Source organism: Ambystoma mexicanum, chromosome 9 (genome assembly GCF_040938575.1).
Source record: "Ambystoma mexicanum isolate Mex_15411 chromosome 9, UKY_AmexF1_1, whole genome shotgun sequence".
Classification (NCBI taxonomy): domain Eukaryota; kingdom Metazoa; phylum Chordata; class Amphibia; order Caudata; family Ambystomatidae; genus Ambystoma; species Ambystoma mexicanum.
In genome coordinates this window covers 965,895,150-965,918,834 of record NC_090931.1, presented here as the reverse complement: position 1 = coordinate 965,918,834, position 23,685 = coordinate 965,895,150, and the positions used below count along the sequence as shown (strand labels likewise).

General features: G+C 42.8%; 1 protein-coding gene across 1 annotated transcript in view; it reads right to left on the bottom strand.

The window, feature by feature from the left end:
- MYO3B (myosin IIIB) overlaps positions 1-23,685 on the bottom strand; it is a 3,387,754-nt gene that overhangs the window by 2,520,370 nt on the left and 843,699 nt on the right. The window lies entirely within an intron of this gene.

The window sequence follows — 23,685 nt, the reverse complement described above, 5'->3', positions numbered from 1 at the left end:
AGGATGGGGCAGAAGGAAGGCAGGAAGAAGTCCCACCACAAGAAATACACGAAGTCCAAGCGGCATGCACACTACTGATGAGTTGAAAGAGGGTCTGCAAAGAACACCAGCTAACATCAAAGCTGATACTCTGCAGAGGCGCACAGAGAGATGATGTGCAGAGTCAAAGATGCTGTGAAGCACAAACGACAAACAGGGCTGGTGAAATGCAGATGAGTGTCCCACAGAAAGTCGCTGCAAGATTGGGGAGCCACTACCAGGATTCTGAGATAAGTATCTTCTTAGACATTGTGGACTCAAAGGAGATGAAAGGAATAGCCACAGATATAGAACTTGCGGTTCTCAAAATGAAATAAACCAAAGTAAGTTAACACTGTATTCTTGGATTAAAGATCAAAGTTCCAACATGTTTTGTAAATGAAAAAGACATTGAGAAGAAGATGTCAATGCTGCATTCTTGGAAATTGAGTGAAAGTCCCAAAGCATTAAGTGAATAAGAAAGGCATTGAGTAGATGACGTCAATGCTCAATTCCTGGAATTGGAATACAAATTCCAAATCATTCCATACTCTTTGGTATAACAAGTCCTTGCTGCATTGTGCGAGGTGGGTGAAAACAGTCTAAAAACAAGATAGAGCTTATGTACAAAAAGACCACAGTGCACTCTGGGAATTGCAGTGGAATCGAGGTTGCTTATCAGTAAAGTGTTAAAGAAGAACATGTTATATTCTTGGAACAAAAAATCTAAACCTACAAGGTCTTTGAAGAGACCAAAACACTGATTTTTGGAAGGTGGAAATAAATAGTCAAATTTTCAAGACACGAAAGGTCACAGTCCATGTTGGGAATTACTTGGCCCTATACAATTATCTGACAGGCTGGGAAACCTGACTAAGCCTGAGGAATCCAGACCACCAGCTCACCAAAAGGAAGAAGTTCTGAGGCTAGAAAATATTGCAAAGATGAAGATGGCAAGAAAGAGGAAAACTTGAAACCCCTTCTTTGGAGCTTATTGGTGAACTCTGGGATAAGAAGAAACGAACCGAGATGGTACTAAAAGATGATTTAGCCCAGATAACAAAAAACCAAGAGGAGTGTGGGGAAGAGGATTTCTAGCACTGGGACACGAACTGAAGAAATGAAAAGCAACGGGAAGTGATATACAAAGACTGCAATCTAACGAAGACTTAAAAACGAAAATCAAACCTGCGACTACAGATCCCGCTGATAATTGAATACATCATTTAAGAAAAAAAGCATTTTAAATAAACCCTATTTCAGTTGTCCGTGTTTAATATCACCCACAGTTGGGTGGGAGCTGGCCGGAGGCATGGGATCGAGAAAGTGTCTTCTCGATGGAATTCTCCCTCCATCTGTTTATTTTCAATCTCCAAATTCATACTACATTCTCACTTATGTATATACAATTCCCTGTCCTCTGCTGTGCCAACCGGCTGCACAGAAGCATTGTGGTCCCTCTATTCAGACACTCTGCTTGACAAGGGTGCAATATCAGATTTCCTCATTTCTTCACGTGAACAAAAGAAGAAATCTGGGCAAAGTACAGCCCTGAAATTCTACACTCTTGATGACAATACGCAAACACACGTTACAGAGCTTTTATACTGTGCCAAACCACCAAGGTAGTAGTCTCTCAGAATGCATAGGCTTACCTGGAAATTGGTATTCTGTGATCCTGCAGAGGGACTACAGACCGTACATAGTCTGTGGATCAAATAGGAAGAAGAGGAAAGGTAAGAGGATGGGAAACAGAGAATAGGCGCCTCAGATGGAGAGGGTTGTGCCGCTTGGGAAAAATGCTTTGTGACAGCATGTTTGCATGTAGGTCTTCGTAGGGGAACTATACATCTTTAAAGCCAGAAAAAAACGGTACATCCTAAATGGTTTAAATCAGGAAAGCTGAATTTTGGAGACAGTCAGATTTTTTAAAAAAAAACATGGGCACTGCCAACAGTTGTAGCTTTTGTGTAGGCCTGGGAAAGGCATTTTCCAGACAATGACTTAGTGATAATAACTGGTCATCGGTGGAGCAGCTGCAAAATGGTGCGAGTACCTGGGCAAAAAATAACAGTGCCTGGAAAATGCCTGATATTTATACCCAAGCCAAAACTGTTGCCTTTGCCATTGCTTGTTATTAACAGGACTTCAGTGAAGCACACACATACTGCTTATAAATTGAGTGGCTGCAGGCAGACCTGGTTACAACATTTGTATTAAAGCAGTAATCTATTTACAGCTGCAAATTAGGCATTAACTCAGAGCTTTGAAACAACACTGACAGGCACTTTGAGTAAGATGGTAAGGCTTGGTAAGGCTAGCTCAAAGAGATCCCAGGAGGATGTGCTTTATGCGAGGAGGGGCAGGAAGTGGGTGGGAATGGCCAGAGGGATTAGCATGGCTATGGCCTGTCAATGGGAGGCTACATACCCAAACAAAACCTACAAACTGTGTGTCCCTCCTCATATGCCATTCCTACCTAGCTGTACTCTAATGCAATAGTTTTGGCTTATAGGTGGTGCCTAAGCGGCAGCTAATAGCCAAAACTAACAACAGAAAATGAGTAAACAAGGAAATGATTGGATGCATGATGAGCTCATGATGTGCTGAAATAGACATTTGAAGTTTAGTGGCAAACACCTATAGACTGTGAATACTGTCATTTATTAGCTGAACATATTGTCAATATAAAGCATTTTTGATATTGTGCATTCAAGTACACTTTCTTCTCCACCCCCTACAAACGTTTGAGGTATTCACCCCTTTTCAGGTGGGTTAGAGAGTGTGCATTAAAAAAGAAAGCTTACCACAATCGCCGCAGTGCACTCGGGGGTTGTAAATGTGTTTCTCCCGATGCGTGCAGATATTTTCTCTCAGAATTAATTACGCTGCCTCGCATTCTCTGGACTACACGTGGCAGGCATAAACATTCCCTCTCAAGCATTCAGACGGGAGTTTGGGAGACATTTCTCTGAGGGTTGGCAGAGACTCTGGCATCAGGAAACACTGAATCTGAAGAGAGGTGGGCTTGGGAGGGGTGTAGGGGCCCTGGCACTAGAAGTTGAACACAGTAAAGTTGAGAAAGTGTGCAAGAGGTTACCAACGCTGGCATCAGGGCACACATTGGGCTCTCGGGAGAAATGTGGGAGTGCTGCAGAATCCCAGCCAACATAAGGAAGATGAAGAGGGCATAGACCCTTGCCTCCAGATACAAAGTGGCCTCAAACGCGGCATGTGATTGGGGGAAAACAAGCACTAAATAGAATGCATACAGCTAGCCTTTCTGAGCAGTCAGCAACGTGGACAAATCCATGGGAGTGGAGAGTAACTCTGTCTTGTCCTACATTAATGCCAGTACATTTTCATTCGGCAGATCCCATCTTCCCTGGTGAATGTTGATGTCTTACGATGTTCACATACTTTCCATGCATTTGGCCTCCTTTTCACTATGACATTTGGCATGCCCGAGTATGGCACTCACATCTTTAGGGGAGGGAACCTTGCAAGTGAGTAGCGCTGCCACACAGGGATGAGACCTTGCAAATGCACGCCACTATTCAGCACACTCTCCTTTCTAGCAACCTGCTCATGTGGTGGTGGCAGAGAAATTAAGTAGATGCCTAAACAGGGCAGGAAAAGGTTAAATGTAACTACAGGGAATCAACTGACTTTTTCAAAAGCACCTCAATCGTTCAGCAGAAAGTGCAGCTATCAAAACATCTCTAAACTACTTCCCGCAGACAAGAGGTACTTCGAGCTCGAAAAGGAACACGGCGGTCTGTTCAGCCAATCATTGCTTCACTGTAAATGTGTAATAATATGTCTACCGCTGCAACTATTCCAGCCTGGGTAAAAGAGGCCGCCCCCAGGTACCCAGATTTCTGCATGACAGTGTAGGCAAGGCAGAGGCAATCTCGGGAAGTCATTATCTGCCAGACAGAGATGCGACAGCGGAGGGTGACCTCCAGAAGATGGGTGCCATGTTTGACGAGGCAGCTGATGTGTAAGGACACTGTGCCCTCAATGCGTCAGATACAGCTACTGAGTCAAGGACAAGAGAACACCAATGCGAATCCAACTCGCTGACACTTTTTCCCCTTGAACAACGTGGCACTGTAGGAGCTGCTGTGAGAGTCCAAGCGGATCATGGCCTGGTTTTTATAAACGAAAATATGCGGTCTGAATTGTTGCTTCGTACGTTTGGAGCATGCTTAAGCCGAACCACCACACTCCCTTTTAACTATGGTGTTGATATGGTTCCCTGGATGTCAGATGGCTCGGGACATCTTTACTTTCAAGTAAGCTATGGAATATATTTAGACCCCGTCTGTAGGGTCATCCAATCTGGCCACAGGCAATACTATGATGTGGGAAACAGATGGATTTGCAGTCAATAGGACGGACAGCCCCAACTAAACAAAACCTCATTATGACCCTGCCGGTCTGGAAACAACGGTGGCGGTTAATCCGCTGCCACCGGTGTTTCCGGATTGGCTGATTCCGAGTCCTGCAGGGGGGAGGTGTCACTCCCGCCAGGTCTGACCTGGTGGAAGTAACACCATCTGCCTGCAGGCGGACATGGCAACAACGGCTCTGTCGTAGACGTAACCAGTGTTTCTGGGATTTACAGAATTCCACCTCCAGAATTACCGGAGTTGTAATGCCCCGGTGATTCCAGCAATCACAGATGCGGAATGGTATTACTGGTCTGGCATCAGCCTGCTGGTTTTTCCGGCACGGCTACTGCCGGACTCATAATGAGGCCCATTGTGTTATCACACCTTTCCCTGCGGGCTGTTGCAAAGCAGTGATAGTATAAACATTTGCCAAAATATAGATTATCTCCCACACAGAGAACCAGACCTATATCAAAATGGAGTTGAGGATTGAGAAAAAGCCATAGGAAAAATAGGACTGCAAAGTTGCATATATATTGACCTTCAAAGCAAGTGACATATTTTGAGAGGAACTGTAATGTAAAACAACCTCCTAACATAGTCCCATTTTTTCTTTCACACTTTCACTAAAAAGGGGTTACATTTCAACATTTAAATAATGTTCATGTAACCCTTAGAAATGTATAGGTCACAATTAAGGAGCATGGGTGAAACTGTAAATGTGAAACGAGGGTCAGCTCCAAGCCACTGATATGCACCATAAGGACCAGTCTTGCTTGTAAATAGTGGACAACTAAGATATGGTTTTGTAGTGCATACAATCACGAGTATTCTTTGACTGCCCCATTTGACCGATGATCTTATATGTCTGGAGATCATCAAAGATGTTTTTTCCAGCCAAGACGATGGCATCATAAATATGAATGATAGAAACAAATGAGCTCCACTTCATACATTTCAATTAATTCATCAAATTGCACTAAAATGAGGACGACTTGGCACCTGGTTTACTAGTGCATAACAACAGAGAAATAAAGCAGGTTTTCTGCCTGGCTGATACTGGACTGTCAGTGGCAGTAGATTCCACAGGAAACTCAATTGCAAAACATGCATAATAATAGTTGATGCGCAAAAACACGCAGTAATGCTGCAACAATATTCGTTTTTCGGAGACAGATAATTAAGTATGTCACAAACTGCAATGGCAATAGTAGGGATGCACGAGCTGCTCGGACACTGGTTCGAATCTTTTAAGAAAAGGTTTGAATTGACTCAAGCCATTCGAGGCTCTATAGGGGTGGCTCTTAAGTCAGTAAAAGATATGAATCGGTTTGATCCTATTCGTGACACAAATCACTATGAATCATACTGGGGTAAAACAAAATTTCAAATCCATGTGGAGTTTTGGAAAGGATAGATCAGATTCTGAAAGCTTTGTTAGCACAAGTGATATCACTTGCGCCAATAGACAGGTGCACGCTATTCTCAAAGGGCGACTGAATACGTGTGCAAGGCCCCACGAGCTCGCATCAGTGGCAAACAAATCCAAGTAAGGCTGGAAAAGGTCATTACAAAGTAAAGCATAGTACTTGACAAAGATCATTTTAAAGAGTATGAAGACTCACAAAGCATTGACTAACAACATTAAATGGAAGCAAGGAAATATGGTGAAAACAAAACAAGTTTGTTTATCAAAGAAAAAAGGAGCAATACATGAATATGGCGAAAGTATGTTGCATGCCTGAGTATTTAGAGGACCTCTACGTAGGACAGAAGGAGAAGTGAGAAAAGTGAGGACAGACGAAAATCAAGGAATTTAGTAAAAGAGCTATGCAATGACATTGATATCCATTCACGGAGGGCACCTTTTCTCTGCCTCCCCAATGTTTTCACCATCACTAGTGCCAGCTCATTTCATTTTGATGAAAATACAATTTTGGTTATTCATGCACTATAGATGGCCTTTGCCATCAGCAAGGACTGGGCGACCTTGCAAACTCAATTGTGGTCTTTGACCTACCTGCCACCTCTCATCTATGAAATGTTGCAACTGCAACTCCATCATAACCTCTCACTGAAAGATAAACAAAATAATGCAAGCTAAGAGGAACCAAAAGCAAGAGGCCTAAAGACCTGAAGGATAAGTGCCTAAAGTAAACTTAGAACATGAAGTTATAGAGGCGCCATTCACAAAATCATCCCTCCTGTTGGACTGCACACCTTGCTTCTTGTCATCATGAAAAGGGTGCTCCTGTAAAATGTGAGGCAATGCAAATAACTGCATGCACACCTGAGAGAGAATTTGCAACCATTTCCAAGGCCTTTAATTGAACCCAGAGTCTGGCTTGTCAATGCTAAGAACATGCAGGAACTACATATATTTAAACAGGAATTTCCTACATGTAAAAATGCAACAGGCCTAATTTGACCTTCAAATTCATAGATGTAAATCAAGTATTTCTTCAACTATTGCCTTATTAGTATGTGAAGACAATGTGGAAAATGGACATGGGAGTGGAACTGCACCACAGGTAAAAGTGTGTTTGCCACATCCAATTGAATTTAGCAGGAAAGTGTATTCAGAGTTTTGGAACCCAAATGATCAGTGTTAAGTTTCTGGAGCCCTAGTATAGAAGATAAATCCACGTGTGTGTTATAACCTATCAAATGATTGTATTTTGCAAAATGTTTCCTTTTAACTAAAATAATGCAAAGTGGAATGCAGAAATGAAGCATTTCTCAAAGTTTCATTGCATTTTACCATGCAAATCACTTCACTTTGAATAACATTATATATTGTTTAACTCAAAATGAGACACATAAATGCTATAGAATTGGTTCACACTCTTGTAATATGGAAAGCTGTGTATTCATTCCTCTACTCCATGGTACCTGTAGTTGGGGCTGACCTAGAATTCGCCTCTTTGCCTATAGCCCAAGCCACATCGTAAGACATGAGGCCCTAGTAAATCGCAAGACATGAGGCTCTAGTAAGGCCTTATCGTGTTCATACTAATTAAACCAATACATTTTTTTAATTGTAAAATTATATTAGTTTATACCAAACTTCAATTTACATTTACAATTCATTGTGTCATTACTTCATGCCAGCTCCAAACCTTGTTGTTAGTTAAAATGCCTATATTGCAAATATGTTGTCAAAATAATCCGCACATATTGGCAAGAATCTTCTGCCTGACAACATACTTTGCCACCATGTGTCCATATCACCATTTATTGCAGCGTATTTACCTAGGAAATGAGTCCTTTTGATTGCCCGAGATTTGCAATCTGCACCCAGGTGGTTGAGGGATTCAACTTCCTTAGTGCAGAATCGACATAAATTGTTTCTTGCGTCTGGGTTATGTTTCAAGTGCAACATTTCCTTTGTTGAATACAAATTTAGCCGTAGCCGAAAGAATTTGTCGCAATGATATCTTGAACGGAAAGTTTGCAAATATTTTGGCAGAATGTTCAATGGTCTTGCTTCACCCCCGAGGTTTAAGGCTGTAGCAAATTCACCTCTTTTATTTTGCATTGCAATCCAATCTCAAGCTAGCAGTTTCTTCTCTGCAGCACATGGATTAGTTAACAAAGTTTCTGTATCAATATTTGCATGGGCGAGCTGTTCTTGTAGCTTCACAGTCTATATATCAAGTAGCTGTTGCGGAGCTAATATCAGGTATGGTATTGCTGGTATAGGATTGCTGTTGATTTCAGCTGCATTTTTGCCACATTGCAATCAAATTCCATAGAACTACAGAGAATAGGGATCGCAGGCCAAGTTTGTATCTGATTACAGTGATAGGTACCCCTCTCGGCAGATATAGTACTTTCCACCAAAATTGACCTTCAAGGGATTTCCAGGAGGCTCTTTTGATGTATAGACCCGCCTCACTTCCAAATGACATTGTCCCCATTACCTTTTGGCGGTAGAAAATAATGATTTGTTTCATAGTAAATTTGCCGTAAGCGGCATGTATTTTCATTCCTTGTAGGGGTAGATTTTTCATCCAGAGTTTTAGATCGTTTGTCCATTGCCACTCACACATTTATTTGTTGAATACAATACAATACCCATACCCAAGTACCGGATTGAATCCTATCTCAAGTTGTTCTCCGACTGCATACCACTTGGTCTTCCCTTTTTTTACCCAACTTAGTGCTGAAGGCCATGATTTGGCCACATTTATTTGTAAGTTGTTTTGATGTAGGAACAGCACCAAGTCGCTCAATAGCCTTTAAAGGCCAATTTGCATAGTCTCCAGTAACACAAGATCATCTGCGTAAATGGCCCACACTATTTGTTGACTATTTAACCTTGGTGGAAAAGAGCTGGTGCGCACAAAGGCTGTGTACAAGTCCGCCATATAGAGTTTAAATAGTAATGCGGCAAGGGGACAACCTTGCTTGACCCCCTTCTCTGTTTTAATGTTTACTGATAGATCTCCCTAATCATTTAGTCGCACTCTTATGGCAGTATTGGTATGTAGGGCTTTGATTGGCTGTAGCAAATCTGGTGAACAATACCAACCTTCCAGTTTACTCCACAATGTATCTCCATTGACGAGGTTGAAAGCTTGACGCAGGTCAATAAGGGATAGGAAGATCTTAGTTCCATCCCTCCTCATTTCAAGCTCCAACAGATTTAGTATTACAAGGTTGAGTTCTACCCCCACTCCTTTTGTGAAGCACGTCTGCCTGGGGTCCACGATTCCGGCCTCTTCTGCCCAACAAGCTAGTCACTTTTGCAAAAAGGGAGCGAACACTTTACCAATCACATCTAATATGGCATTCGGACATTAGTTGCTCGGGTCAGATCGATATCCTTTTTTCAATATAGGAACAACTACTGCTGATTGTCAAGATTAAGGGATTATTGCAGAGGTATTTGTGTGTTCAAACAGGATTTGTATGAAAGTCGCACACTGTTCTTTGTTCTTTTTAGAGTTATATTACTCAGCCCACCGGGTCCGGCCGCCCCGGAATTTTTCAGCTTGCTTATTGCCTCCAAGATCTCTGATCTCTTTGTTCCCATTGACAGACTTGATGTACAACTGTTGTGGTGGGTGCTTTGAAGACCTACTGAAAAGTGTCTTTCCCATTCGTCTGCGTTAATGCACATTGTCAGATGTGCCTGCTGTGATAAGGAACGTTCATTTAGAATTGTCCATGTATCTCTGCTGTGTTTTCCGAAGATGGTTCTCAGCGTGGTTTCTCCTCTCTCCTGATCTTGAAGCTATTTAAATGCAATTAGCCAGTTTCGATAATGTTGATGGCATTTTTATATTGCATCCCCTGTATTCAAGTTTTTGCTTGATTTTATTAATTTGATGTTGTGCCTAATTTTCTTCTTTTCAGCTGCCACTTGATTGCTAAATGGATATGTCGCAGTGAAATGCCTTGGTCGAAAACCAATATTTTTTTTGGAAACTGCAGGAAGAGGGATGTGTAGTTCACTGCTCCACCCCCTGTATCATTCAGTGCGTGGAGTTTCTTATATAGGGACTCGGTTTCCCTTTGGTTGAATCGCAGCCAATTTAACCCTTGACTTACTCGCAGGGTGCCTTCAATGCGAACTTGATGGGGACGGCTTTCAATTACCCAGCTCAATTTAAGGGCATCATGATCACTGTTGGACATCTGTACTACTTCAAGAGATTTTATTAATGGAATCAGATTTTTTGACGCCCATATGTAGTCGATTGTTTTGTGACTACCTTCCCTATGCCCCATTCGGTGGGCTGGTATGTCACCTAGAGTATTTCCATTCAGCATCTCACAGTTCCTGGCCATCAATCCCTACTCCAAACGTTGTCCTCTTTCAGTGTATTTACTGGATGAATTGGAATCAACTGTTATTGATAGACCATTCTGATCAAACCAGCAAAAGTTCAAATCACTGCATATGATTGTTGTTAGATCCTCATACAGTCGAATACACTCGTCAATTAGCCTCGTATTTGATGAAACATACTCTTTTGTAGTAATCATAGCCGGGTTCCAATACGTGTTAATGATGGAGAGATGGTTCAATTTGTTAGTCGTGATGCTCTTGAGTTCCATGACAGTACATTCAACAAAGATGTTAGGATTTAGGGATTTTACGATTTTCCACTCTGTTCTGTTTTTAATCAGCGTCAGGAGACTGGAGAAAGGGAGGCCCGATTGATGCTTCCCTGCAGGATTAAGAAGGGTTGTATAGCCTTCACAAATTGGGGATTCACGTAGCCAGGTCTCCTGAAGACAAATTACAGAGTGGCAGTTTTTATCCAATCCTCCCTCACGAAACAAATGCAAATGCGTGTGTTCCAAGATATTAACAAGCAGTCCTTTGCTACGTATTCCTGTAGATGCTACTGGTGGGTTGGCCAGTTTCCTTTTACGGACATCACTCTTTTTGATGTAGCCGTCACAGGGTCCTCCTGTTCATGCATTTGTTTACCTCCTTCAAATTTCCATTGCAGGGTAGCTAGTCTTAGTTTAATTTCTGACAACCCTGATTTGGATGTCGTTTTTGCATGTCAGAGGCTTCCCTCCTGGGGCCTGGTTTCTTTATCATAGTTCAACATCTCATAGCGAAAAGATAACAGCACACCACTAGCAGCTAATAGGGTACTTGCAATCAAGGGGGCGAATGGATATGTAGAATAACCCAGTCTGATCGATTTTCAACTACATATGCCACTATATCGATGTCCTCTGTTGTGATTGTGCGCAACAATGGGACTGAGTGGACCAATTTCAATATATCGAATCTCTTCAAATTTACTTTGTTTCATGCTCTGGCAAGGTTTTCGACTTGCAGTTTGCAATTAGATCTAGTTGGCCTATTTCTCTGCGAGACTGTCGCTGCCTTCGTATCCCTTTTCCATTGGACCTGAGCTGCAGTGAACTTGAGGTTTAACTGTAAATCTTTCATATCGGCTGTATTTGGATCATCTATATAATGAACTTTTCTCCGTTTGTCCGGGGAGGACCGTCCTTGAGATATTATTGGAGGCAACAAGATGCAATCTTTACCCAACTGTCTTGACACTTGCTTTCTAGTATCAGCTCGTGTTTGTGGATGAGAAACTTCCAGTTGCTGAACTGCTCTAGGGCTAGTTTCATTGACAGAATCATCCATATTCATCACACAATTTTCATCGGCGATTGAGTAAGTAGATAGATTGGCCAAATCTTCTGAAGTAAACGAGTTTCCAAACGTCTGTGCTGTTTCTGATTGGCGAGAATTGATCACCTTCGGGTGAGGTGCTGTTGTTGATTTTACTTGCCCAGGAGGTCGCTCAAATAGTGCTATCAGTGGCGGGGTAGTTAGATTCCTGATCAACACTTTTGAGCCATTTGATTTTCTTTTCTTATTCCCTGCAACAATAACTTCCTGTGTTTTCCTTGGGTTCAGTTCCACAGTCTTGGACTTTTCACTTATATATTCAGCAACGTTATGTTAGGTCTTTTTGCAAAGATATCAAATGTTGAGGTTTCCTTGATTGTTTCAGTAAAAGCTGAAGGCACTGACGGAAGTATTTTTCTACTTTTCGCACTATTTCCTTCACTCTGGTTGCCATTACCATTTTTTTCATTTGAGGAAGTCTTTATAGGATTTTCTGCGACATTTTCATTTGAGGAAGTCTTTATAGGATTTTCTGCGACATTCGACTTTTGTGCCGCCACAATTTCTAAAGATTGTACAGTATTGAGCGGGAGTGCGGACTGTAAGTCAACGGTTCTTGGGACCATAATTTTAGAGGCACCATTTTGGCAGGTACCCAGTGTTTTATCATGGTTATCGTTACTAGTTCGATTTCGTACTGGTTTCTTAAGGATCTTATTTGAGGCCATACTTTGAAGGGGGCCTTCGTCTTGACCGGTCGTCCTGCACTGACAGTGCATTTTTCTACAAATAGATGACATCTGGTGTGGGTTGTGTCGTATCTATTTGGTGCATTCCAGAACAGCCTCCATAAGCTCCGCTTCCCCCTCAATTTCGTGTAGTGTTAGGTTGCTTAGCCTGTTTTGCCACCTTAGTGACGACTCTGCTTCCAAATCTAGCCTTTGTTGTATTTGAAGTGCAAAGGTTTCTAAAATGGTTATTTTTGCATTTATAGTTCCGAGTAACGAAACTTGGTCGTTGGCTGTGTGTCATTTAAAGTTTCATACAACTTAACAAATGGCAGCATTGCAGTCGTGGTCACCACCATCACATTGTTATAAATGTGCATGCCACTTTCCACTGATAACAGACCTTGCTTCTCTGGATGAAGCCTGTCAACATTGGCTGTTGACTTCTCCAGATCCTTCACCATTCCTTGTGGAGTTATGTTTGGCGATATTGTTTTCTCCAGGGATTTTGCAGCGGAACCCATCCCGGTTTCCAGGCTTGGCTGTCTACTTGATTTTGACTGTACAGGCATTGTTCTTCCCTGTGAGCTAAGTGTCTGTGATGATGTTTCTTTAAGTATTGGATTTCAGGAATCAGAGTCACTTAAGCCTTTCATCTCACTCTCGCATGTATTCATGGCCTTGTTGCGTTGAAGGTTAAGTTGCCTAGGGGGGGCGCCCATGTTTCTACCACTAGGAATCCCACACCTATCGAATCAAAGCTTGCATCGAGCCTTGCCCTTAACCGTACGAAGTTGGCCTTTAGGCACCTGGCTAGGCGTGCCTCTCTGAGAGCCAGGTCATCATAATTTCCTGTGGGAGTAGAGCATATTGTTCCTGGATGGCTAGATCTCGGCAAGCACATCGGGTGGAAGATGTTTATGACGTCATTTTTTACTGCCGTTTGTATGGAGATTTTACATCCAGCTGGTGAATTTTGCTCCTCTGACTTGCAGTTTTGTGCGTACGCTGTGAATCCACGTTGGCTCGGCAGCACTGAAGTCAACTCTGTACTTTGCCTTCGATGACCCGGCATCTCTGCCAACACTGGTAGTTGAACCTGTGGATCTGACCTTACCAATGGCAGAGTAAACACTCCCGATGTATTTGGGGAGTCCCCGTCTCCCTGACCCTCTGTATTTGCTTCTTTTAAGTTTGTTGATTTGACTTTGGTTACTGTGTCTATCAAGGTGACATTGGGGTTTGAGACTGGATCACAGGTCACACTATTCACAATATTGCTCATATCTACGTTATTAGCTAACGTTCGATCATCAGGCTTTTCATCGTTCCGCCTACTGATTTTCATAAGCTCGGCGTTAGTAATGTCGCCATTTTCTCTCAATTGCTTTGTTTGTAAGTTTGTCAGTTGGGCTGCTTCAGCGACAGCCTTAAATATTTCAGATAAACATAGTTCAATCAGTTTAGTTGGTTCAATAATACCATCCATGACGTCAAACTCACTGACAAGTCCACACTTGTTGACTCTTTCATCTTTACCAGAACCTCGACAGGGGAACAAGGAATGCTTGTAGGTATTTCGGATATTTCAGTTTCTTCATAGTTTACGTTTGATCTCTGTTGCCACACTTTCCTCAGTAGCCACAGGCAGGCAACCCACCTGCACCATCGGACTTACACATAGTTCAGATTCATTTTCACGACGCAGCTTTTTCTGAATTAGTGGGCCTGCTTTTAACATGGCTACAATTTCTCAGTGTTGTCAGAAAGTATTTTCTGACATGCGGGCAACTACAGATAACAGTGACCGTTGGTGCAATGTCAATAATGTCTCGGTGCACAATTCTCACCTTATGGTTCCAGAAGTATGGCTTACTCAGCACCTCGTCACGACGAGCAGTTTGGCTGTGACAGTTAACGTTGCAGGGCGGCTTCAGAGCATGGCTACTCGAGGCGGACTTGTTCTTCTCCAGGTTCTGCTCTCCAGCTTCCCGCTGCCTCACGAAGATTCACCAAGACTCTGCTAGACTCTGCGCCGCTATGCGTTGTCACAGGGTCTTTAAGTGAATGGCTCCTCCTCTTTGGAATGCGCTTGTGAAAATACTCAATTCAAAAGGAAAAAAGCACCAAAAGGCCAGGATCCGCTGCTCACACTGCTCTCTCACCAAGACTCTGCTAGACTCCGCCAATAAACCATTGCCATATGGCTGGCTACCAGAGTTTAAGTTGCTGGAATTAGGAGTATGGGTCGCTGGTTCAGATTAACATATGGAAGTTCAGTGAGGAAGCAAAGAGAGAAAGGAGAAGAGAAAAGCCAGATGAGAGGAAACAAGTGGGAGGTGGAGAGAAATGCGAATGGTAGAGGGGGGTAGAGAGAAGAGACAGAAGTAAAGAGAATGTGCGGATGAGAAGTAGAAGATTGATAGAGAAGGTAAGGTAAGAGATGAGTGGAGAAGGTGAAAAGTACAGAGGTGGAGGAAGGGAGCAGAGCAAATAGAGAGGCAATGAAAAGAAGAGCCAAAGGTGTGAAGAGGAGAAATAACAGATTGAAGGCGGAGTGGAAGAGCCAATGACGAGAGAAAGAGGAGGGAAGGAGCTGGGAAAGGAAAAGAAGAGATTTCAAGAGATGGTAAAGATTGAAATGAGACTTGAGGAGGTGGGTAGAAAGTCGTGGAGGAGCAGGACAGAGGAGAGAAAAAGTAACTACTAAAGAGGCAACCAGGAAAGAAATATAATTGCGGAGTGGTGAGCAGGTGAAAGGAAGAAGGAAAGGAAGTACTGCAGAGGAGAGGAGAAAGCAAAAAACAAGAGAATGAGAAAACAGAGGGAAAGGAATGGGGGGAAGAAGCAAACAAGATTAGCAAAGGAGAATTTGGGACAGAGAAGAGGCAGAAAGACATTGAATAGGACAATGAAATAAAAGGGAAGAGAACAAGCAAAGGTTACCTAGTTTTGAACCTTAAAATATTTTCACATTGGTGATGAGGCCTCACAATCCACCTGAGGAGGCTATTTAGCATTGTTGGGGGAACGCATGCTAGCTCCTGGTGTCCAATGAAACTGAAACCCTGGACGCCTGTGCAGACAACCCAAGGCACCAAGGGTGATAATGCCTGATACCTACATGTCCAGGGGGACTGGTGTGATGTTCCGACACACCCAGAGACTGCCACAAGACTTAATCTTCTTTGGTTCTTGTTATTTATTTGTAAAGCGCCAACAAACCCATAGGAATAACAGCACATGACATTGAACATCAAGATGGCACCATGCCAACAAGACAAACTAGACAGGATAAATATAGAACATTAAAGGACGTATCAGATGCATCAAGTCAGAGATCAACAATAAGAACCAGAAACGAGGAAACAAAAAAATCTATCACTTAAAATAAAACGTTTTCAAGGCACGTTTGAAAGGCAAGATAGCTTTGATTGGTCTCAAATTAGGTGGAAGTAAATTCCATAGCATTGATGCTATGTAGTCAAAGGCAAGTTTACCAGCTCCCTCTAGACGGTATCTGGGTTGGGTCAGTTGGCAGGTATTGTTCGAGGACAATGCTCTGTAGACAGGGTGCCAGTCATTTCTCTCCTTGAGATAAAATGGGGCCGCTCCATCCATACATTTGTGGGTAATAGTAAGCAGTGGAACATAACCCTTGACTCCACTGGGAGCCATTGAAGTTCACAGCACACACTTGAAAGGTGTTCCTTGCATGGACGATTGTAGATGACGTGTACAGCCCCATTCTGGACTTAACACCAACCAAGACAAAAGTGTGCAACACTCTAAATCCCAGAGACTAAATGAGTTTCCTGCCTGAAACCAGTGCAATTTCTAGACAATGTTCTGTGACGGATCTGGACAATTCATCCCTTCTTCCCAGGGGGGTGCCACCCCCTTTGAGGCTAGGGAGGTGAGACTGCTAAGCAAGACACTCCTTAGGGGTCAGGGAAAGCGGAACTTCTTTGGGGGTGACTCCCCTCTAGAGGACAAGGACTCCCACTCCTAACAACAACTCCCTATAAAGAATATTTGGTCCGCATATATGGTAGAGAAGAGATTGTTACTTCTGTTTTGCATCCAACAAATAGTGACATTGCTTCTACATCATCGGCTCAAGATAATACCGACATTCCCTTGAACTCAGCAACTGATGAAAAGCAACACGCTGATTATAAGCACAGCAGCTAGAATAAACGGACAAGGATACTTGAATGGAGGAAGAGGAAGCCAATGCAGAGGCGAGTCTCTGATGTACAGACATCCTGGAGGGGAGGAGCCACGCTACACCACTGAGCCAGCAGTACCGTGGAGAGATGCAGAGAGAAAGCCAAGATGCCAGAAGGCCTGCGCCAAGAAAGGCGATCGAGTTAAGTAAGAGACAGAGATGGAAGCACCATTTTACCTGGTGGCATGACCAAGCTACAGCCGTGGTGAGTCTGGGACCTGTGAAAATACAATGAGGCCAGGACAGACAGAAGGGACGAATCCTCCACTTGGAAAGCAAAACCCGCAGAGACTGCCAAATCGGACAAAAGAAGAGAAGCTGAAGCTTACGTGCCCATAATGCAGCTGAGAAGGGAGAATGGAAACATCCCTGCTAGGACGCTATCCTGCTGGTGCACACTCAAGAGTATGGGAGGCAGCGGGGTTGCCGAGGGTGGAGGCAAGCGAGCGGAACCTGACAAGGAGGGTTACGGGAGCCCTAGAAACCTGAGCATTGATTTGATTTTGATTGATTTTTAAATTTAAAACATGCACATAGTCATGGAACAAAGTAGAGACCTGCCTCAAGGCACAGATGTTCATTTCCTGAAACAGCAACTTCGAGCAACACAGAAGCAAAGGTTAGTGAAACAAGTGGGTCTTCAATTTTTTGTGAAAGAGAGCTTGAGGGGATGTTTTCTGGAGTTTGGCAGGCAATAAGTTCCAGAGGCGTGGGTCCTTGATAGAAAAGCATTGGACACCCCGAAAGACAAAAAGAGAAGACGGGGCAGCCAACCCATTTTGCCCAATCAAGCGAAGAGAACAGGGGGAATGATAGAGGCTGATTTTGGAAGCCAAATAACTAGGCACCATGCCATGAATACATTTATATATTGGGCACCAAGTCCAGAACTCAATTCGTTTTTTGACAGTCAACCAGTGTAGCAACCTGTGACGCAAAGAAACTAATACAGTTCTAGAAAGATTTTATACAAGTCTGACTGCAGCATTCTGGGCTACTTGAAGCTGATGTAACTGATTTGCTGGCTCGCCTAAAAGAAGAGTGCTGCAGTAATTCAGTCTGCAATTCATCATTATCCCCACGACCATATACAACCAGGGAGGTTAAGGAAACTTGAAAGCCAGAGTGGCCTGGAGAGTCCTTGAGAAACTAAGTGACATTTGTAAAAACAGAAGTAGACGGGAACCTGGAAGGTTCAATCAATTTGTTCAAAACACAGAACCATTAGTCAGAAACTGGTCCCAGTGGTGAAAAAGAAATAAGGGGGGGGGCAACAATGTATTAATGCTCTTTCGCTATCTCTCCAGAGAGCTGTGCTCAAACAATCCCAACCTTCCCTAGAAACGGCTATTAAGACAGCCCAGGCACTCAGAGGCATTTAAATACTTTAAAAACACAGGTAAGCCATTAAACCCTAAGAGGGAGCTTAAGACATCCATTAGGATCTCTTCCATCGAATCATATAGAAGACCTGAAAGACCCCCTCTTATAAAACTCAACCCGAAAGAAGAGACTATGCAGAGACGCTTATATCCACTGGAGGTAAAAACAAAAATAACTGCAGTTGAAGATGTAACATGCGGGAAACCTCTTTTATCCCTGCACCTACCTGTTTTTCCTGTGGGCAGAAGGCTGATTTTACCCAGGCCTGTCCTAAAAACCTCCTAGAGGAACCCTTGGGGATAGGATAGATAGGGGCCGAGGATTGGCCGCAGAGGGAGAAGAAAGAGAAGACAATCAGGAAAAGGCAGTGGTTTGCTACTGGAACCCTCAACCCTTCCAAACCCATGAGACTGTCCAAGTTAATGACATCTGGGCTAAAGCTCTAATTGATTTAGCAAACAAGCAAACTGCCATGCATTCAGACTCATTACACCCCAAGGATCTGAAAAGAGAGGGAGCCATAACAATCACCTCGGTGTATGGAGATGTAGAAACCTATCCCAAATTTCCCCTCACCTTAGAAGTCAGAGATTGTCCCACCATGGTAAGACCTGCAGTAGTACCAGGCCTACCCAAGAAAGTTATTATAGGTACACACTTTGCAACCTGATGTGAATTTTGTCACCCCAAACTCGCAGAGCCTTCCCTCCACCCCCATGGGAATGTTCATGACCCCCAGAGCATGGGCTGTGTTAGGAATAGAGGCAGGGAAAAAATATACCTGTCACTGTGCAGCAGTAAACAGAGCAGGCACCCAACCCCCTGCAGTGGGTGACTGCTCTCAGTGTGCACAGGAGTGGTTTACTAATGTCACATATATTTTATTGATGGTCCACTGCTCAACCCTTTGTATGTGTATTAGACATGCACCATTTATAACATCAATACACAGCATGGATTTCAAATAGATGCCCCACACATACTGTTCATGTTTAAATATTTCTGACAGAATTCTCAGTAATGAACACTAAAAAGTTTAGTTTAAATTATTTGTAATGTGCCAGATAAGGCCCGTACGCATAAGGGCACTGCCAAGACAAGAAATTCAGACAGATAACAGAGGCGACAAAAAGGGCTTCCTAATATGGATTACTCAAGAGAAGACCAAAGTTTTAAGAGCTCGTTTAAAGGTTTCCAATGATGTAATGTTCCTCAAGTCGGACGGCAGAGAGTTTCAGAGCATGGGAGCAACAGAAGAAAATATGCCTTTAGTAACCAAAGCTAGTTTGGTTCTTGGTCCGATCAGAAGATTGCTGTTATTCGAGAGAAACACTCTTCGATTTGGAAGTCTAACAAGACTGCTCCTGTATAATGTAAATCTTTTAATTGTGAGAAATAAGTCACAAAGAAACATTGCTAACATTATTGTCACTATACAAAACATATGTAATATGCAAAAGATTATTGCCTTTAAGTTTACTCAAGACTAATCAATCTTCTCAGAGACATTATAGCCACCATAAAAGTAACTGCCTCCCTCATCAGATCTTGCTTGTAATCCTCATAGAATCACCCGCCCTTTCATTATCTAACCTCTTTCCCAATGCGATATTAAAGATGGGTAAAACCTCATATACTCATTGCCTGTAGAAGGTAGGGAGATGAGGGTCAGACAGGACTAGATGCATGGAGCGGTCTGCACAATCCAAGGAATATTCCCACAATATAGTAGCCAATTGGAAAAACCATTCAATACCACCTATCAGAATCACCATGGTCTCTTTTGGCAAAACCAGCAAAAAGGATTTTATTTAAAGGATGCAGTGTCAATTGGAAGTACCCATGGTGTCAGCCAATAATAGTCAATTGTGAATAGGTGGTGAGCTGATTGCAACGTGTAGGTTAATCCCCTTGCAACTCCTTTAAAAATAGTTGTTATTCTCAAATGCCTCAAAAAAGCCAAAATCTAATTTAGTGGCTTTAAAATCAAGCAGGGAAAAAGAAGGTACTTCGGCCCCCCTCTGTTCTTCATAAAAGATAATGGCCCCAGTGCTTCTTTATGGATTGTCCTCCCAGCCTTACGTCTGCCTCCTATCTGTGTCTGCCTGTTCCATCAGAACAGCTAGTCTCCTGCCTCTGTCTTTCGAAGTCAGCCCTTTTATGGTATCTGAGTGTAAGCTGTCAACTCCCCACATAATATCAGTGTTCAGCATCTAAGAGAAGCAAAAAGCTGTTTAGATCATTGGCTCATTATCAGTGCCCATCGTCCAACAGAAGAAAAAAGTGTTAATGTCTAAAGCAAGGTTGGCAATAAGTTGCCTCAACCTTTTACCGTGTTGCGAGCTGCATTATATTGTGCTATGGATAACTTCTAAATAACAATTGACTCCCTCATATCCGTGCCGGAAACATTGTATTTTACAGCAGTTCCTTACTTTTTGTTTTTATTTATTAGAACATTTAGTGTTTGTTTACCATAACAAACGGGACCCCTTGGATCCCTTCCCAGACTGTTAGAATACAGTCGGAGACTTGGTTGACGCAATGTACTTGCATGTACCATAAAAAAGATTAGCCTGGCTTGCCAAACAGAAGTCCAAACCAATCATTATTTTCTGCTCTTAATTTTGAATCCTACTCATTGCTTGAATAGATTTCAAATGTATTACACTAGCTGCTCACATTGAAGACTATGTGGCTTGGAATTACGCTCATACTTCATGCCCTAACCATGTTTAAACTAAAAATACATAACCTACCTTCCCGGATCTCTTAATCCATCCTCCTCTGGTAAATCTTTCAAAAAGTTACTCTTGCCTTGACATTGGGGGAATCCTTGGGGGACCAGAGGACATATCTGTGTGGACCTGGAAGAAGGGTAACCTCATAGGAACAGAAACCTCAGAAGAGGAGTGTTCCGGTTCCACAGAAGGAATATCTGATGAAATCAGTGAAATCATCACTTCTTCACTAGGGCGGGGGCTCTCGCTTACGGGAGGGGTATGTGATGAACCTGGAAAATGTGTCCCTTTTTTCCAGTGAGGACCCACTCCCTTTGAGGCTAGTGAGGTGAGCCCACTATACAAGATGCTCCATAGGGGTCAGGGAAAGCAGAACCTCACTGGCAGTGACCCCCACTAGGAGACAAGGGCTCCCATTCCTAGAAGGAACTCCCTATGAAGAATACTAGGTCTGCATATATGGTTCCAGAAGAGATTAATGTACTTCTGGTTTGCATTACATCCAACAAATACTTGAACTTAGCAACTGACACAAAGTAACATGCCCCTTTGAAGTACAGCAGAGAAAATAAAGGGACGAGGATCGTTGAGTGGAGGAAGAAGAATCCTATGCGGAGGTGAGTCTCTGATGTATAGACTTAATAGAGGGGGGAGCCTGCGATAGAAGAGATGCAAAGAGAAGGCAGAGATGCCATAAGGCATGTGCCATAAAAGGTAATACAGCCAAGAAAGAGACATGGATGGAAGGAACATTTTACCTGCCGTGGTGGGTCTGCCCCAGAAACTATGCCAAAGCTAAAACAGACCGGATGGACAAATCCTCCACTTGGAACGCGAGGACAGTGGAGACTACGAATCGGTAGAAGAAGAGAAGCTGAAGCTTATGTATTTGTATTTATTTGGTTTATATAATGCCGGCTACGCCATGGAGAAAGGAGGATGGCAACAACCCTGCTAGGATGCCATCCCTCGGGAGCACACCCGAAGGCATAGAAGGTACCAGGGTTGGCCAGAGTGGAGGGAGGTGAGCGGAAACAGAGAGAAAGAAACTGCGAAGAAGGTTTATGGGAGCCCTAAAAAACAGAGTATTGAATCTTGGCAAGAAGCACATATACAACAGAGATTTTAAGGAAACCTGAAAGCCAGAAGGGTCTGGAGAGTTCTGGAGAAACAAGTGACATTGTTAAAAACATAAGTAGAATGGAACCTCGAAGGTTCAATCAATTTGTTCAAAATTAAAAACCATTAGAGAGAAACTGGTCAAGGTGCCGGAAAAGGAATAAGGAAAGCATTCCTCCACGTAAAGAAGTTGACACCTTTGTTTTCTCTAGAGACTTGCAAAGCTGGTGTAAAAGGAATAAAGGAAGCATTATCCCCACGTAAAGAAGTTGACCCTTTGATTTATCTTCAGATTTGCCAAGCTGATGTAAAGGGAATAAGGGAACTACTTTTTATGAACTGGAATCCCTCTCCAGAGAGAGATCCAAAAGACACTTGGCCGAACAAAGCCTAAGCTGAGCGGCTGTTGCTTTCGCTTCCTTATTTTGAGGTTGTTTTCCAAAGTGGTAGGGCCAAATAGCGATTAAGTTTGACTGAGAGCTACTTTTGATGTTGATGATGGATGAGCATGCCTAGCTTACTTTTTTAGGTGGAGGAAATCCATATTAGCAGTAGGGACACTGGCTCCTTCATCTGGGTGGCCAGAGTGCTCCGAGCAAAACACTGAAATACATCTCTACATCAGAAGCCCTGCTCTGCAACCTCGCCGCAGCATTATACAATCAGCACAATTTAAACTAAAGTTGGCTTTACTAACTGCAATTAAATCACTCAAATGTAATAAGTAAACATAGCAAAGTAGACACCAATATTGCAAAAAAGTATTCACTTTCATTATTCATGCATTTGTTCATTTTCTAAAGTAGACTCTCCTAGATTCTGCTTCCCGGAGAAGCTTTATTGCTGCAGCATAGCCTATTATATAATTTTGATCTGAATTAAAAGTTAAACTAAAGACAATAGCCTCTGTTCAGCCATTGAAGGGTTTCATGTGTTTTCAGTGTTCATTTAATAAACTACTCCTGAACAACTGCCAACAGCTGCATCCAACATCCTCAGTTCAACCGCTATATTTGAAAACGACTATTTATTTTTAAGGTGAATACTTTGCAACAAACAAAACCTTTTCACTATCCACAAACCCCAGCTGTTGGCTTTTTAGGTGAGATGATAGTATACGAAGCCTGCCTGAGACTTATTTTTTTGGCACATATACATTTCCAAGAGAATCACTCATAGGAATTCACAATTCTGGCAGCTATTGGAGATAGTGATTAGATGATTTGCCCAGAATTACACACTTTGAATTACGTGGAGAAGCCAGGATTTGTGCCCAATCAGTATTGAGCTCACATACATTACAGGCTAACCTAATATTCTGCTTTATAAAGATGACTTGAAAACGACACAAATTAAATAGCTAACCAACCTTACAAAGTAAATTATTATTGAAACATAAAAGACAACATTATGCAGTGCCATCCATTTGTTCTTCACCTCTGAACCTATTGAAAGTGCTTAAGATTCGGGGCCTCATTACGACCCTTGCGGAATGGGTTTACCAGCACCGGTAATGGTGCCGGTACTGGTAAACCCATTCCGAGGTCCCCTCACAGGACCCGGAACAGACGTCTGGTAAAACCAGACCTCCTTTCCGGGTCCCGCGAGGGGACCAAGGAGCTAATAACGGGCCTGTTATTAACATGGGGGCTAGAATGGGAATGGTTCCGTGGTTTTGTGAATGAGGAATTACCGGGTCCTCCAAGGTTGGAATAACCCGGTAATTCCTCATTCACAGACCACGGAACCGGACACGATTTTGGAGGCAGCCATGGTGCGAATAGCACCATGGCTACCTCCAAACTCGTAATGAGGTCCTTGGTGTCAGTAGCTGCATCTGTGCACAATATTGTGGCACACTGCAATTACCATGACATGTAATGTTTGTTATGATATTGTGTACTACTGCACATACATTGCATTTAATGATTAATACAAAATTAATTAGTTG